We start from the raw sequence: 13899 nt of genomic DNA on the forward strand, positions 1-13899 counted from the left end.
CTCCCGTGCTGCCCAGCGCTGAATAAACATACCTACTTTACAATCTCACTGATTGTGGAGTCCCTTTTCCGCAAGTCACTAGCAGCGGTTTCTTCCGCAGAGGTTTTCCCAGAGCCGCTTCAAAGCTTCCCTCGCGGAGCTGGGGCGTCGCAGGGGGTCGTCAAAGCACGCACACACACACACACACACACACACACACACAGGCGTTGTTGTCCAAACAGAAAGTATTTACAACAAATTCGACAAGCGGTTTTCCTCTGCCAGCAGCAAATGCCTGAGGGCCCCTACAGCTTCACAAATCATAGCACAAAGAGCCTAAAGTTCCTCTAAAACTTAGGGAAATGATTCAAAATAGATCTGCTAGGGGAAAACGATCACTGGCGGCAGGGTACACAATACACGCGAGTCTCAGCTCTCCTCCGCAGGGTCAGTGCCCACGCCCAAGTGCGACGCTGATGGCACCCGAACATTTGCTGTAGCAGGCAGCAGAGCCAGCAGCTCAGGGGAGCAATTTTAAAAACCAGGAGGCACTTAAACCAACCCTTAATTGACCCAGTTACTGCAGGAGAGTCCCGACTACTCGCCCTGGAGTCCTACTGTCACCAACAAAAAGCACCAACCAAAGCTTGGGGGAACTTTGGTACAGCACAAGAGAAGGGAGTGGGGGTAGCGTAGCCGTATCGCAGAGCTGCTGCTTTTCACACCATTTTATCATCCCTGATAATTGAAAGTAAGGCCGGGTGGGCTGACCCCACCACCACCACTCCTGGCAGCATGTTTGGTCCACAACGCTAGAATAATTATTTTGCTCCCTCCCGCCCCTACAGCTTCATCATCTGAAAAGATTACAGTCAAAACAATGGCATACACAAATAAAAGTCAAGAGTTGACATAGTAACTCCGGGATTTGGGTATCAACTGTCCGAGAAATCAGAACACCCAGGCTTCACAATGTGCCCAACATCGAGCTGTGCCAAGGGGGGCGGAAGGAAGAAGCTTTCCGTTTAAGCCTTCAGAGCATCGCTCCATCACTACGTCAATTCACAGCCACCACAGCGTGCCGATGGACATCTTTCTGTGCCAAAAGAAACAAGTGCTTTGTCCTCTTGATATCAAAGGTAGCCACCTATAGTTACGGAACCATGCACAAGACCTTAACTCTGACCAGCAGGAAAACTTAGGACAACTGAGTGCAGATCCTGCCAATTTCTACCAGTTCCAACTGTGCTTTAAGTCTCATTGCAAAGCCTCAGTTAGAAAAAGGATCACCTCAGGGTATCCAACAAGAAGAAGAGTTGTTTTCTTTTTTTTCTTTTTTTCTTTTTTTTTTTTTAATATACCATAGGACTATGCAGTTCAATCATCAATCATCTTGGAAAGCTCAAGGAGGAGGTCATCCTCATCCTTCCCTGGGTCCAAGTCGAGCTCAGCTTCCAGTATGCCGTCTGAGAGTTCCCAAAGTAGCATCTCTAAATCCTCGTCTACAGATACGGGCGCGTTGCCTGTGGAACTCAGCCGGCGTGTCCTTGCTTCTTCTAGCTGGGAAGAAGCTGAAGTCGAGCTTGAGAACTCCATTGGCTCCACGGATTCTGCCTGGCTTCCAAGATGTGCTTCAGGGTTTCTCTGTGAAGCCAGAGCACCCGGAGTCTAGCAAAGATGGGAAACCAACATGGCCTCCCGGAAGCCCAGTGTCCGAGAACTACATCTCCCGGCATGCTCTGGGAAAACAATATGGACTCCCGGAAACCCGGTGGCCAAGAACTACATTTCCCAGCACTCCCCAGAAAATTGAGCCTCGCACCTTGCCGTAGGACACCATTTTTTGCTCTGTTACATTACCGGTTTCGTGTTTATGGAGGGTTTTCCCGCCGTTTTGGGGGGTTTCCCCTCAATTTCGGGTTTTCAGCTCTCCATTTCAGAGTTCTTCCCCGCAATTTTGGGGTTCCTTCCCCTAATTTGGTGCTTCGCCCCCCCCCCACTTTTGGGGTTCCCCCTCCATTTTGGGGATTCCCCCCAATTCCAAGCCCCCCACAATTTTGGAGGCCCCCACCATCCTTTCTTGGCCTGCCACCCTAATATTAAGGTTCTTTCCCCCAATGTTGGGGTTCTCACCACATGTTTGAGGTTCCTTCCCTTAATTTGGGGCTTAGCTCCCCGGGATCTGGGGCTTTAACCCCAATTTTGGGGGTCCCCCCCAAGTTTGGGGATTCCTCCCCAGGTCTGGGGGGGGTCCACATTCAATTCTGGAATTTCACACTTCCATTTAAGTCTTCTTCCCCCCAATTTGGGGGTTCACCCACCCAATTTTGGGGGTTCCTCCCCTAATTTGGGGGGGCCCGACCAATTTTGGGGGTCCCCCCCAATTGTAGAGTCCCCCACCCTCCTTTTTTGGGTTCCCCCCTAATATTAAAGAGTTCTTCCGCCCAATTTTGGGGGACCCCACAATTTGGCCGTTCCTTCCCCTAACTTTGGGCTTCAACCCTTCGATTTTGGGGGGGGCTCCCCCCCTCTTATTTTGGCCTTCCGCCCTAATATTAGGCCTAACCCCTAAGAACCTTGACCCCTAAGCCTATGGCAACCACGGATCTAACCCTAACCCCTACCCCAACAAACCCTAGAAACCCTAACCCTAAAAACCCTTGCAGCCCTAACCCGATAAAATTTACCACACTAAACCCCTGAAGACTGTTCTGGGGTGTTATAAATGACTGAGTCCCAAATAGGATTACAATCAGAGTTTACAATTTATTAAACGAATAGAGGCAAGCAAACAGCGCTGGGTGCGCCGGGAGTCTCTGCTCCACCAGGACGCACACCTGTTACGTAAGGCGGCTGGTTTTTATGCTCCTAGGCTAATACATATTCATTACTACTTCTAGAAGAGGCAGGGTTATTATAATTGGTTTCCCGAATCCGACGTCCTTCCAAGTGCACCCGCTTATCAGTCCTTGTTACTTTCTCGGGGGCCGCTCGGACAGGGAGACAGGGAGGCTCATATTTTTCCTCCTTATCTAGTGGTCTCTTGGCCGGCTGTCAGAAGTTACTGCACATTCGTGCAAAGTCAGCAGTTTTTTCTCCGAAGAAACCCCTTTGTTCTTTTCTCGCCTAAACCCAGGCCTCAATGTTAACCCTTCAAAACCCCTTAGTGGCACGAATTGCTGGACCATTTCTTACAATTCCTCCCTTTTTTTTTTTTTTTTAATCTTCAATTCGTGTCTCTCCTTCAACCTTTGTCAGTAACAATTGGATTTCATCAGTCAGTTCTCGGGGTGTCCACTTTTTAAGCATCATTATCGACACGTCACCTTTTCTCTCCACTGAAGTCATCACAAATTGGGTGCTATTTATTACTCGCCGTATCAACAACGTAAAGCAAGGTATCATACAAGGTATAAACAATAATGTCACTATACCACATAAAAATAAAAACAGCATCCTTTTAACCCATGGTTCACCAGGCAACCATGAAAAGAAATCCCAATCCATACCCTTCCAAGTTTGTACTGGGACGTGGGCTAGCTTTCTAATTTCCTTTGTTATCTGCTTGACCACTTTTCCATTATCATCAATCTGTAGACAACAATTAGAATCGTTCAGTTTTCCACATACTCCCCCTTCTTCTGCTAGTAAATAGTCTAAGACCATTCTATGTTGGAATATAGCATTTCTCATTTGAGTGGATTGGTCAGCCAAAAGATCCAAGGCTGTCGCTGTTTGATTTGTTACAACTTCGAGGATAGCTTGCAACCTAATTATTCGGTTCAAATTATAAATAGGTTCTCGGGCTCCTGATATCAACTCATTTGGGTTCCAGGTGGCTGGCCCATAATGCTGTATGATTCTTTCAGGAGGCCATTCATCCTTTCCCCATTTTTGGGCACTATCCCCGGATAAGGAAGTATCAATAGATCGTTTTACTCTGTTCAGGTCATCATATAATCTTATTCCTAAATGATTTCCTTGTGTTTGTGACAATAAAAAGAACAAGGGTCTTATGTACCCCCCATAGCATATTCCCGACCAGTTTCCAGGTAGCCTCTTGTAAGCATGTTTGCCACACACCCAATAATGTCCCTTTAGGGCCCACGTCCCGTTTGGAAAATGACCATCCCATCCATCTTTACCCTTTGGGGCGTGATAATACAGAGTGTCCTTGTTACCGAGTGGTCCTGTTACAATGTCTGCCCCGTTTGTACTCGTATATGCACGCTTCCAAGCTCCCACGTTGGGTTTCCACTTACAGTCACAATTCAGTTCTCTTTGGCGACCTGTCATATTATAAGCCTTTTTCGCCATCCAATCTTGAGAGTGTGGGAAGCGCCTTCAATCATGGGGTTGGGCCCGCTTTCAGAGCTTGTGTTACCATTCAGCCCTTCAGGGTGATCCAGCTCCTGGAAAAACTAATCACAATTTTATTATGGGTTTAAAAGGTTCTCATGTTATTTTTCTCAGGACAAACTGATCTTGGTGTGGGAGAAGTCCGGTCGAGGCACTCTCACTCGGCGGTCAATACCCATAGGGGTTGCTTCCCTCGGTAGACCATACACGCCGCAGTGGAGGGTCCTACCCCGGTCTTGCCTTCTCCCTTTCCTCCCTTCAGCCTTGTCCTCTTTATCCAGTGCCCTTAATTCATGCAGAACCTCATTGCTGGGATATCAGTTCCTCTTTAGTCTCAGTTTCAGTTCCCCAGGAGTGGACTCAACCCTCCACGCTTCGGTAGTTATTGGTCCTTTTATTCTGGATGCGTGGGTCCAACCCCTTCTTGCTGTTCTCACAGCTGTTTCAGTAGTAAGTAAAACAAGGTACAGTCCCTCCCATCGGGGGTTCAATGATTCTTCTCTCCAGGTTTTTATTAAGACCTTGTCTCCTGGTTGTATTTTATGAATAGCAAATCCTAAAGGTGGTGTCTGAGTCATCATCCCAATTTCTCTTATCTCCTGTAATCTCCTTCCAATGGTAATTATGTATTTCTGGATACTATGATCCTCAACTACATTGTTCCCTAGGGGCATCCCTTGAGAATAAGGCATACCATATAACATTTCATATGATGATAATCCAGTCTCACTGTGTGGTTTAGTTCTTATGTTTAAAAGTGCCAATGGTAAGCATTTCGTCCAGGGCAGCTGTGTCTCGATCATTAACTTAGCAAATTGTTGTTTTATTGTTTGATTCATCCTTTCTACTTTCCCTGAGCTTTGTGGGTGCCACGGAGTGTGGTATTCCCACTGAATACCTTTCAAGGGGTACATCCTTCAAATCTTTGTGGCTGGCGTATGTTCGATTATTTCCACACAACTGTGTTCCAACAGTCCTTCTTCTGGAACAGTTCCTAGAAATACTGCTGGATATAACAGGTTAGTCGTTTTCAAGGTTATGTCATCTTGTTCAGTTAGGATTGCCTGATATTTCACCATCCGGCTGGGTGATAACCAGTGCCCCCCCCCTTTGTTCCAAAACGGTTGTTACCATATGTGGTCCAAAAACTTCAATACGTTTTCCCATTTGAAGGCAAATAATTTTCTACTATCTTTATCAAGAGGTATGCAAAAGAAGGCATCCTTTAAATCTATCACGGTAAACCATTTATATTTCTCTTTCACAGATGTTAACAATGTGTAAGGATTAGCTACTACCGGGTGAATATCCTTTGTTATTTCATTTATTGCTCTAAGATCTTGTACAAATCTATACTCGCCATTCGGCTTCTTTACTGGAAAAATTGGAGTATTGTATTCCCATTTACATTCTTCCAGAATCTGATATTTGAGAAATTTGTCAATAATTTTCACCATTCCCGTGCCTAGCTTCTATCTTAAGTGGATATTGTTTGATTCAAACAGGTTTGGCTCCTTCCTTTAATTCCACCTTTACCAGTTGTGCCAGTTTCGACTTCCCTGGTACATCTGTTTCCTGTACTGTTGCTATAACTGCATTTTCTACTTCTCTTAGAATATTAACAAAGGGTTTATCTTTGATCATTAGGATTTGGCCTACTTTGGACTCAGGTACCTTCATTATTAATTCTCCATCCTCAAAGGTTATTGTTGCATCTAATTTGGCTAATAGATCCCGTCCCAAGAGTGGCATCGGGCATTCTGGTACATACTAAAATTTATGGGTTAGTTCCTCACCCCCAAAACGCAAATCAAGGGGTTGTAAGAATGACCATTCTTCCTCTTTCCCTGTGGCTCCAATTATTGTAGTTGTCTTAGTTCCTAATCGTCCTTTTAAACTATTTAACACTGAATATGTTGCTCCTATTACATTTACAGCCTAATTAACACAGAGAAAGAAGCTCCCATAACCAACAAAAAATTCAAGCCTCTCTCTTCGTTTCCTAGCTTTATTTCAACTAGTGGACCTGCTAGGGTAGATGCCCCAGGTCCCCATCATTCCTGACTGTTGTTTGTCCTGCAGCCTAAGACAATTTCTTTCTGATATCAGGGGCTGATTGCCCTGGAAAGAGGTTAGCCAGTTGCCTCTCTCTCTTTTTTTTTTTTTTTTTTTTTTTTTTTTTTTTAAGCCAGGTCCATTTTTTTTTTCATTGCATTTCAAAGTTGGTCCAGAAATTCAAAAATTCCATAAATTCCATAGGGGTTTCTTTTGGACCTTGTTGGAACAGATTCTCAATTCCCAATAGCCAATTTAACCAGATTTTAGTATTTACATAATTTCCGGGGTGATTAGGGTCTCAGTGAGGGGGTCGGTCAGGGGAATGCAATCGTTGAAAGTTCCCTGAGCGGTCCCATTGGCAATCTGAGCTCACACACGAACTCAGGTTGTTTCAAAAGTTAGCTGCTTTTCTGTTTCCACGACAACTCTCTCGGACCCATCACGGTCCCCCTGCCCCAGAGGGCTCACACCGCGATTTAGAGATCTCAGCCTCGGGTTGAGGCGGAACTATTAACATTCCTACATCCTCTTCCCCTGCTCATTCAACTTCAAACAGCTCTGTTAAATACTACATGCCACACAACCTTTAACACCTTCAACAACCCTTTTAACACTTCCTTTACCTTTCTCCAGCCCGTACTTTTCTAATGCCAACACCAAAGGCTCAGTCAGGGGCCAACTTAATTCCAAACCTTTTCCCTCCAACATGCTGAAACAACATATCACTATACAACATTTCATCCTATTTTCCTTCTCTCCTCAAAAACATTAATTGCAAGACACTGTTATAGTCGATTGATCCATAAAGTGGCCATTTAGTTTATATAGTGGCCACCATTGATTGCAATACTTAGTGAAAGTCCTCTTGCTTTCTGTGCCCCCATTTCTAACAATATCCTTCCAATGTGCCAATATGCACCCAAGGAGGCTTTTTCTTTTTTAGGACGTCTTTTTTTTTTTTTTTTTTTTTTGGATTTTCCCCTTTTCCTTGATTTCCCATTCCCTTTTATTTATTTATATTAGTTACTGTCCCTTGTTTCAATTTCCACGCAAACCTTTTTATTGCAGGTTTTTACTATCTTTTCCTAATCTTCTTCCCAAATGTCCCAATTCTCTGGGATTAAACTCTTCTTTCCACATACAAACTTTACTATTTCAGATTATTAATGAGCCCCATTCCAATCATAAATCCGCAGGACTTCGGAAAAACACCTGAAGCACTCAGCCTTCTGTCTTCTAGACAAACAATAACACCTTTTCCACAAAATTTACATTTCAATAAGACCGAATTTCAAGCCAAATGCTAATTTTTCTCATGCACTTTGTTAGTAAGCCTACACAAAACAAGGAATCACTCCTGTGTATCCGTCAAGATGGGGGTTTAAAAAGGTATTGAGGCCTAAATAAATTCGCTCTCCCCCTTCTTACCAAATTCCCAGGGCTCAGGCCCGAACCACCAAAGAAGTGACTCTCCGTTCTACCACTTTGATAATGTCAGCCCCTCTCCCCCGATACTTGGGAAACTGACCAAACACCACCGCGAATATACCCAAACTTCTAAACTGTTACTTAGATAATGCTCCCACCTTCCTCCTTGACACAGTCAAAACATTTAAGAACAAAACAGGATTACAAGATGCACCACCGGGGGTGGATTGTTAGGATATAGAGGTGGTAGGTTATCCAATGACTCCCATTCATCATCTTTTTCTTTTTCCTTTTTTTTTTATTTTTTATTTTTTTGTTCTCTTCTTCGTCAAACTTCTCGTCTGCTTTTAGTGTAAATATTGAGGCTGGAAAAGGACGTGAGATCCTGATCCATAATCCTGCATAATCACTTTCCTCCTGGCTAAAAGGTTCCTTTGAGTTAACATGTAGATTTAAAGCCTGGCAAACCCAGTCTTCAAAAGATCCGAAAATAGGCCAAAAGACATGTGGTCTTAAAGGCTCCTTTGGCCATTCTATCATACAATACTGAATCATTTTTACTTTGCTTTTTCCTTTTCTGGGGCCCCTATCGTTCCAATTTCTAATCATTATCCCTAATGGACTTTCTGGTGGTATGTCTGGTAATTTGCTCCCTTTTCTCTGGTCCCGGGTCTTCAATTTTGTCTGACCCATCTAGGAATTTTACTGTGGCAATTCCTACAGCCCTTGGTTGCCTTAGTGAGAGTGTCTTGCAGGGGGTTTAGGACCTATCACCCACCCACGAATCCTATAGGAATCGCTTCGGTCCTTCACCGGCCAAGTCCCTCGCGGGAGATTGGAACCGCGGTTAGAAGACCTCCACAATCGCTTCGGAACTACGTTCCGTCTCAATCACACTCTCACACACACACAGGCAACCGAAACCCACCCAACCGAACGGTATACGCCTTAAATACTTACGACTCCGTCGTCTTCGTTCGGATCTTCGCGCGCAGAATTACGGGCAAAATATAGTGCTGCAGCCGGCAAAGGGAGCTCATAAAAAAATCTAAATCTTTGCTTGCCCTTATTCAGGTTCAAGATGGCATTAGCCCCGACCTAACTCGAACAGGAGCCACCAAATGGTGGGGGCGCCCCTCCTAGATCAAGTCAGAATTCAGGAACCAAGACCATCCCGGACGAGCCCCCAATTGTTATAAATGACTGAGTCCCAAATAGGATTACAATCAGAGTTTACAATTTATTAAACGAATAGAGGCAAGCAAACAGCGCTGGGTGCGCCGGGAGTCTCTGCTCCACCAGGACGCACACCTGTTACGTAAGGCGGCTGGTTTTTATGCTCCTAGGCTAATACATATTCATTACTACTTCTAGAAGAGGCAGGGTTATTATAATTGGTTTCCCGAATCCGACGTCCTTCCAAGTGCACCCGCTTATCAGTCCTTGTTACTTTCTCGGGGGCCGCTCGGACAGGGAGACAGGGAGGCTCATATTTTTCCTCCTTATCTAGTGGTCTCTTGGCCGGCTGTCAGAAGTTACTGCACATTCGTGCAAAGTCAGCAGTTTTTTCTCCGAAGAAACCCCTTTGTTCTTTTCTCGCCTAAACCCAGGCCTCAATGTTAACCCTTCAAAACCCCTTAGTGGCACGAATTGCTGGACCATTTCTTACATGGGGGGTCCACATTCAATTCTGGAATTTCACACTTCCATTTAAGTGTTCTGCCCCCCCAATATGGGGGTTCGCCCACCCAATTTTGGGGGTTCCTCCCCTAATTGGGGGGGACACAACCAATTTTGGGGGGGACACAACCAATTTTGGGGGGGACACAACCAATTTTAGAGTCCCCCACCCTCCTTTTTTGGGTTTCCCCCAATATTAAGAGCTCTTCCGCTCAATTTTGGGGGACCCCACAATTTTGACGTTCCTTCCCCTAACTTTGGGCTTCAACCCTTCAATTTTGGGTGGGCTCCTCCCCTCTTATTTTGGCCTTCCGCCCTAATATTAGGCCTAACCCCTAAGAACCTTGACCCCTAACCCTATGGCAACCACGGATCTAACCCTAACCCCTACCCCAACAAACCCTAGAAACCCTAACCCTAAAAACCCTTACAGCCCTAACCCGATAAAATTTACCACACTAAACCCCTGAAGACTGTTCTGGGGGGTCCACATCCAATTCTGGAATTTCACACTTCCATTTAAGTCTTCTTCCCCCCAATTTGGGGGTTCGCCCACCCAATTTTGGGGGTTCCTCCCCTAATTTGGGGGGGACACAACCGATTTTAGAGTCCCCCACCCTCCTTTTTTGGGTTCCCCCCTAATATTAAAAGTACTTCCGCCCAATTTTGGGGGACCCCACAATTTTGACGTTCCTTCCCCTAACTTGGGGCTTCAACCCTTCAATTTTGGGGGGGGCTCCCACCCTCTTATTTTGGTCTTCCGCCCTAATATTAGGCCTAACCCCTAAGAACCTTGACCCCTAACGCTATGGCAACCACGGATCTAACCCTAACCCCTACCCCAACAAACCCTAGAAACCCTAACCCTAAAAACCCTTACAGCCCTAACCCGATAAAATTTACCACACTAAACCCCTGAAGACTGTTCTGGGGGGTCCACATTCAATTCTGGAATTTCACACTTCCATTTAAGTGTTCTGCCCCCCCAATATGGGGGTTCGCCCACCCAATTTTGGGGGTTCCTCCCCTAATTGGGGGGGACACAACCAATTTTGGGGGGGACACAACCAATTTGGGGGGGTCCCCCCAATTTTAGAGTCCCCCACCCTCCTTTTTTGGGTTTCCCCCAATATTAAGAGCTCTTCCGCCCAATTTTGGGGGACCCCACAATTTTGACGTTTCTTCCCCTAAATTGGGGCTTCGACCCTTCAATTTTGGGGGGGGCTCCCCCCTTAGTTTGGCCTTCCACCCTAATATTGGGCCTTACCCCTAGGAACCCTGACCCCTAACACTACGGCTCCCACGGATCTAACCCTAACCCCTACCCCAAAAAACCCTAGAAACCCTAACCCTAAAAACCCTTACAGTCCTAACCCGATAAAATTTACCACACTAGACCTACGCCTAAAAGCCCTAACCCTAAAAATTAAGACCCTCTAAACCCTAACCCAAAACGTAAAGATTCTCAAAGCCCTAACGCTGGAGACCCTAACCTTAAAAAAAAAAAAATAAGACCTTAAAACCCTAACCCTAAATACCTGACCATAACTAAAACCCTAAGACCCTAACCCTAAAAACCCTATCAACACTAAAACCACAAAATACTTTAAAACCTTAACACACTAACCCCCAAACCCTAACCCTTATAACTCCAACCCTAACAACCTTAAAATCCTAACCCTAAACCCTGGAAACCCTAACCCTGAAACCCAACCCTAGTGCCTTAGCCCTGAAACCTTAAAACCCTAACACCTTATTAGAAACACTCTGTAACCAATACCATAGGCTCAGGCAAGTATCTCAGTGAGGTAGCATTTTTATTCACGATTGCAATGGCAGGCGTCCCACAAGCCACCTACTAGTTCCATAACACAGTTTATATAATTTTTTTTTTCCTCTCGGTGACCAAGACCCTCCCCAGTTTCCCCATTGACTGAGTAATCCATGTTCACGATCTATCCAGTGCTTCACAGAAAATACACAGCTGCTGGCCTGTTACTAGTCAATTTTATTTTTTTCTTGACTGTTTTCCTCTTTGAGGGGGTAATGTTTCTTACACCGTGATTTCCACCCAATTGCTCTAAGGATTCTGGTTGTCTGCATTTTACAAGGTTGTCTGTTAAGCTTTCTTATCACTGCAAGCATATATCAATACCACCTTCCTTCCCTCTAAACGATGTAACTCTGTGCAAAAACATTTTTATTCCCACAACCTTGATCCCCTTACCCTAAAATCCTTATTCTCTTTAACCGTAACAACTCTAACCACAACCCTAACCCTTCATATCAACCCCCCGACGCTAATGACACTGACTAATGATCCAAACCCCAAACCCCAGGCAACCAACAAAGAAACAGACACAAAGCTGAAAACTACAAAAAAGGCAAAACCCTGGATACAGACCCCAAATCACAAACACGCTACCAAAATGCTACAGAAAAGCCCCAGACGCAGGCCCCAAGCACTACAGCTAGGCCCCAGAAGCTCTAGACACATCCCAAAGCCAAAATGCAATCCCCAAACACTACAGAAAAGCCCCCGAACACCAGACACAGGCTGCAGAAGTCTACAAGCAGGCCCCAGCCACACCCGGATGCAGACCCCAACTGTCCACAAGCAGCTCCCAACCCACCCCCCCCCATGAACTGGACCCCCCACCACCACCACCAGATGCATGCCCCAGGCCCCAGGCCTCAGCCCCAGCCCCCACACCCCAGACTCAGGCCCCAAAGGTGTACAACCAGCTCCCAACTGCCCCCCTCAAAGGGAGGCCCCAAAGCCTGCCAGAGGACCCTAGAGCGTACAAGCAGCTCCCAACCCCCCCGGCACAGGCCCCAACCCCCCCCCAGACACAGGCCCCAAAGGTGTACAAGCAACTCCCCATCCTCCCCAGAGGCACGCCCCAAAGGTGTACAAACAGCCCCAACCCCCCAAGACCCAGACCCCTACAGCGTAGAAGCAGCTCCCAACCCCATGCCCCCAAGGCACATGCCCTACCCCTCCCCCAAGGCAGGCCCTAACAGTGTACAAGCAGCTCCCACCCCCCCCCAGACGCAGGCCCCAAAGGTGTACAAGCAGGCCCCTACAGTATACAAGCAGCTCACAACCACCCCCCCAAAGGCAGGCCCCAAGCCCCTCCAGATGCAAGCCCGAAAGGTTAAAACCAGCTCCAATCCCCTAACCCCCCCCGCCCCGCGCAGACGCAGGCCCCAAAGGTGTACAAGCAGTTCCCAACCCCTCCAAGGCAGGCCCCAAAAGTGTACAGGCAGGCCCCTACAGTGTAGAAACGCTCCAACCCCCCCCGCTTCCACCTCGAGGGAGGCCCTCCCCCCCCAGTATACACGAAGCTCCCAACCCCCTCTCAGAGGAATGCCTAAAAAAGTATACAAGCAGCTCCTAACACCCCCCCCCCCCCCAAAAGAGGCAGTCCCCAAAGGTGTACAAGCAGGCCCTCAAATCCCTTAGGTGTACAAGCAGGCCCTTCAAATCCCTTAGCCCCTGCGCCAGCTTTATTGGCGAGCAGCGAGGCTGGGGGGGGAGGGGGGCAAGACAGCCTTAAATAAAATACAAATATAAAAAGTGTTATAAATGGCTGTTATAAATCCAAATAGGATTACAATCAAAGTTTACAATTTATTAAACGAATAGAGGCAAGCAAGCAGCGCTGGGTGCGCCGGGAGTCTCTGCTCCCCCAGGACGCACGCCTGTTACGTAAGGCGGCTGGTTTTGATGCTCCCAGGCTAATACATATTCATTACTACTTCGAGAAGAGGCAGGGTTATTAGAATTGGTTTCCGGAATCCGAAACCCCTCCCAGGGGCGCCTGCGTACCAGTCTCTGGTGGTCTCTCGGGGCTTGCTCGGGCTGAATGCTGGTTGTCTTCCTCTCAGGCTTTTGTCCTTCAATTGTCCTTCAGCTCCCCCTTCCTCCTCGTTTGGGAGCCTCTGCGCCGGATTTCAGAAACTCTAGCAACATCCCCTGCAGTAGTCAGCACTTTTCCCTAAAAACCCCTTTGTTCTCTTATCACCTAGACCCGGGCCTCGATGGTAACCCTTCAAATCCCTTAGTGACACGAATTGCTGGACCATTCCTTACAAAAGGAAGGATAAAATATGTAGAGGAGCAATGGCACCCGCGAAAGCCCGGCGCCGCGGGCAGAGGCAGCGAAGGTTGACGGCAGAACAGTGCTCGGTTTGAACACGGAGAGGGAAAGCGAGGGGAAGGTGGCCGAAGCCGGCCGCAGTCTCTGAGCTCTCCTCCTCCTGATTGTTTACTCTCAAAGCCATTTCTGTCTGTGTGCGGGCACCCGGAGCCGGCAGAAGTCCCCGTGAAGTCCTTCGGCAGGACGGAGGGCTGCGTGGGCTCCAGTGAGAGAGGGAGTTAGGAGAATCTTA

Source organism: Anser anser, assembly GCF_964211835.1.
Source record: "Anser anser genome assembly, contig: HAP1_SCAFFOLD_265, whole genome shotgun sequence".
In the NCBI taxonomy this organism is placed as follows: domain Eukaryota; kingdom Metazoa; phylum Chordata; class Aves; order Anseriformes; family Anatidae; genus Anser; species Anser anser.